Source organism: Bombina bombina, chromosome 1 (assembly GCF_027579735.1).
Source record: "Bombina bombina isolate aBomBom1 chromosome 1, aBomBom1.pri, whole genome shotgun sequence".
In the NCBI taxonomy this organism is placed as follows: Eukaryota; Metazoa; Chordata; class Amphibia; order Anura; family Bombinatoridae; genus Bombina; species Bombina bombina.
Window position 1 is genome coordinate 1,167,523,808 of NC_069499.1, and position 5,000 is coordinate 1,167,528,807.

The 5,000-nt window shown below is 40.1% G+C and overlaps 1 protein-coding gene across 1 annotated transcript in view; it reads right to left on the reverse strand.

Moving 5' to 3' along the window:
- Positions 1-5,000, reverse strand: part of PLEKHM1 (pleckstrin homology and RUN domain containing M1) — a 212,207-nt gene that overhangs the window by 200,237 nt on the left and 6,970 nt on the right. The gene's annotated exons all lie outside the window — the stretch shown is intronic.

Here is a 5,000-nt window from a genome sequence, read left to right on the forward strand (position 1 = left end):
ATTTCCATGATTTTCATTTATAAATAATTGGGTGTTTGGATCAGCAATTTCATTTTGATCTATCAAATAACTGAAGGACACAGTAATATTTCAGTAGTGAAATGAGGTTTATTGGATTAACAGAAAATGTGCAATATGCATCCAAACGAAATTAGACAGGTGCATAAATCTAGGCACCCTTGTCATTTTGAATACCTGTAACTACCTAGCACTGATTCATTGGAACACACAATTGGTTTGGTGAGCCCATTAAGCCTTGAACTCCAATCATGAGAAAATGTATTTAAGGTGGCCAATTGCAGGTTGTTGTTCTCTTTGACTCTCCTCTGAAGAGTGGCAACATGGGGGCCTCAAAATATCTCTCAAATGACCTGAAAACAAAGATTGTTCAACATTATGGTTTAGGGGAAAGCTACAAAAAGCTATTGCAGAGATTTAAGCTGTCAGTGTCCACAGTGAGAAATATTCGGTTAGATTACGAGTCTTGCGTTATGAGCTGTGCGGTGCTACAGTGCAGTTTTTTCTCACCGCTCACTTACCTACAGCGCTGGTATTACAGGTTTTTACAAACCTGGCGTTAAAAGGCAAGAAGTGAGCATAGAGCAAAACTGAGCTCCACACCGCACTCCAATACCATCGCTGCTTAAGTCAGCGGTGAGCTGGTCGTACGTGCTCGTGCACGATTTCCCCATAGACATCAATGGTTAGAGCCGGCTGAGAAAAAGTCCAACACCTGCAAAAAAGCAGCGTAAAACTCAGTAACGCAGACTCATTGATTCCTATGGGGAAACTACATTTATGTTTACACCTAACACCCTAACATGAACCCCGAGTATAAACATCCCTAATCTTACACTTATTAACCAATAATCTGCTGCCCCCAACATAGCCGACACCTACATTATATTTATTAACCCCTAATCTTCCGCCCCCAATGTTGCCGCAACCTACCTACATTTATTGACCCCTAATCTGCTGCCCCCAACGTTGCAACCACTATATTAAATGTATTAACCCCTAATTCTAAGTCTAACCCTAACACCCCCTAACTTAAATATAATTTAACCCTTTGAGTGCTAAGCTGAATTTAATATTTTTCTTTTTTTTTTACTATTTTCAAAAAAACTTTTTTTTTTACTTTTTTTTATTCCCCCAGATCCCCAATACTTATACCATTGGAAAGGTTGGGCAATTACCTTTCCAATGGTGGGTCTTGGGGGTCTGTAGCTGCTTAGATCCCTGAGATACAGGTTTCTAAGCAGTATGCCCCCTTTCCCTATACTTTGTATTGATCATTTTAAATAAAGTTGCGCGGGGACGTCATCACGTTATTGCACGTGACGTCACTGCGCGTAACGGGAAGCCCCGGCAATGCCTGTCACTATGCAGGCCCGCAGGGGTAGGAGCAGGTGGGGGCCCCCAGATTGCAAAAAAGGTAGTTGAGTGCTAATGACGGCTCTGAGCCGTCATTAGCACTCAAAGGGTTAAATAAATCTAAATAAAATTCCTATCATTACCTAAATTATTCCTATTTAAAACTAAATACTTACCTATAAAATAAACCCTAAGCTAGCTACAATATAATTAATAGTTACATTGTAGCTAGCTTAGGGTTTATTTTTATTTTACAGGCAAGTTTTTATTTATTTTAACTAGGTAGAACAGTTATTAAATAGGTATTAACTATTTAATAACTACCAAGCTAAAATAAATCCTAACCTAAGTTACAATAACACCTAACACTACACTACAATTATATTAATTCCTTAAATTAAATACAATTAAATAAATTAAATTAGCTAAATTACAAAAACAAACAAACACTAAATTACAGAAAATAAAAAACAAATTACAAGATCATTAAACTAATTACACCAAATCTAATAGCCCTATCAAAATAAAAAAGGCCCCCAAAATAAAAAAAAAAACCCTAGCTTAAACTAAACTACCAATAGCCCTTAAAGGGCATTTTGCATGGCATTGCCCCCAAAAAATCAGCTCTTTTACCTGTAAAAAAATACAAACACCCCCCCAACAGTAAAACCCACCACCCCCACAACCAATCCCCCCAAATAAAAGCCAAACTAAAAAAAAACTAAGCTTCCCATTGCCCTGAAAAGGGCATTTGGATGGGCATTGCCCTTAAAAGGGCATTTAGCTCTATTGCTGCCCAAAGCTCTAACCTAAAAAATAAACCCACCCAAAGCACCCTTAAAAAAATCCTAACACTAACCCCCGAAGATTCAATTACCGGGAGAAGTCTTCATCCAAGCAGCAAGATGTCCTCAACGAAGCCGGAAAAAGTGGTCCTCTAGATGGGCAGAAGCCTTCATCCAGACGGCATCGTCTATCTTCATCCTTCTGACGCGGAGCGGCTCCATCTTCAAGACATCCGGCACAGAGCATAATCTTCAAACTACGTCTTCTTCGGAATGAATCTCTCTTTAAGTGACGTCATACAAGATGGCGTCCCTTCAATTCCAATTGGCTGATAGAATTCAGCCAATCGGAATTAAGGTAGAAAAAATCCTATTGGCTGATGCAATCAGCCAATAGGATTGAGCTGGCATTCTATTGGCTGTTCCAATCAGCCAATAGAATTTAAAGGGTTAATAAATTTAGAATAGTGGCGGCAACAACGTTGGGGACGGCAGATTAGGGGTTAATAAATATAATGTAGGCGGCGGCGATGTCCGGAGCGGAAGATTAGGGGTTAATAAGTATAATGTAGGTGGCGGCGATGTTAGTGGCGGCAGATTAGGGGTTAATAATATTTAACTAGTGTTTGTGAGGCGGGAGTGTGGCGGTTTAGGGGTTAATATGTTTATTATAGTGGCGCGATGTCCGGAGCGGCAGATTAGGAGTTAAAAAATTTATTTTAGTGTTTGCGATGCGGGAGGGCCTCGGTTTAGGGGTTAATAGGTAGTCTATGGGTGTTAGTGTACTTTTTAGCACTTTAGTTAAGAGTTTTATGCTACAGCGTTGTACTGTAAAACTCCTAACTACTGACTTTAGAATGCGTTACGAATCTTGTCGGTAGAGGCTGTACCGCTCACTTTTTGGCCTCCAAGGACAAACTCGTAATACCGGCGCTATGGAAGTTCCATAGAAAAAAGGCTTTACAAACTTTACGCAAGTCGGTTTGCGGTAAGGCCAACAAAGTGTGCGGTATACCTATATCTGCAAGACTCGTAATAGCAGCGGGCGTAAAAAAAGCAGCGTTAGGACCTGTTAACGCTGCTTTTTTACCTTAAATGCACAACTCGTAATCTAGCCAATTGTGAGGAAAAGACCACAGGCACAGTTCTTGTTAAGGCCAGAGGTGGCAGGCCAAGTAAAATATCGGAGAGGCAAAAGCAAAGGATGGTGAGAACGGTCAAAAACAGAACACAGACCACCTCCAAAGACCTACAACATCATATTGCTGCAGATGGTGTCACTGTGCATCGTTCAACAATCCAGCGCACTTTTCACAAGGAGAAGCTGAATGGGAGAGTGATGCGGAAGAAGCCTTTTCTGCACACACACCACAAACAGAGTCACTTGAGGTATGCAAACTCACATTTGGACAAGCCAGCTTCATTTTGGAAGAAGGTGCTGTGGACTGATGAAACAATGATTGAGTTATTTGGTCATAACAAGGGGCGTTATGCATGGCAGGAAAAAAACACAGTATTCCAAGACAAACACTTGCTACCCACAGTAAAATTTGGTGGATGTTCCATCATGCTGGGGGGCTGTGTGGTCAGTGCCGGTACTGGGAATCTTGTTAAAGTTGAGGGTCACATGGATTCCACTCAACATCAGCAGATACTTGAGAATAATGTTGAGGAATCAGACACAAAGTTGAAGTTACGCCGGGGCTGGATATTTCAACAAGACAACGACCCAAAACACTGCTCAAAATCTACTCTAGCATTTATGCAGAGGAACAAGTACAATGTTCTGGAATAGCCATCCCAGTCCCCAGACCTGAATATCATTGAAAATCTGTGGGGTGATTTGAAGCAGGCTGTCCATGCTCTGCAATCATCAAACCTAACTGAACTGGAGATGTTTTGCAAGGAGGAATGGTCCAAATTACCTTCATCCAGAACCCAGACACTCATCACAGGCTATAGGAAGCATCTAGAGGCTGGTATTTCTGCTAAAGGAGGCTCTACTAAATATTAATGCAATATTTCTGTTGGGGTCCCCAAATTTATGCACCTGTCTAATTTCACTTTGATGCATATTGCACACTTTCTGTTAATCCAATAAACCTCACTTCACTACTGAAATACTACGGTGTCCATCAGTTATTTGATAGATCAAAATTAAATTGCTGATCCAAACACCCAATTATTTATAAATGAAAATCATGGAAATTGTCAGGGGTGCCTAAACTTTTGCATACAACATTATATATATATATATATATATATATATATATATATATATATATATATATATATATATATATATATATATATATATATATATATATATATATACACACACACATTATCTCACCACTCGTTAAGTGCCACGGTGCTCTGCTGTAAATAATCCAAAACGTCCACAGAATGCAGGCACTCACTGGTCTTGGTAAAATGTAACAATTTTATTTAGAAATCATTAAAATGACATAACGTTTCGGCACCAGTATGTGCCTTTGTCAAATGTCAGCATGTAACCATAAGAATATGCAGCACACTTAAAATCAATATGACACACAATTAAAAACATACCCCTTTTAAAGATGTGAGCAAGCTATTACCGCCATGCCGCCACTTGCGTCTTTCCATCCATGGCAATGACATCACGTACGCATGCTGCGTGCCTAGCGTGATGACGCATGGCACGGCGTTGCCATAGCGACGTCGGATAGCCACACGCGTCAGAGTAGGCAGTAACTTAATCACGCATACAGGTTACTGTCAGGGACATCGGTGTATACTTGTTGCTATCAGCAACCAAACAATCCACAATATGTATAGCGTGTTTAACGTTTGGACATA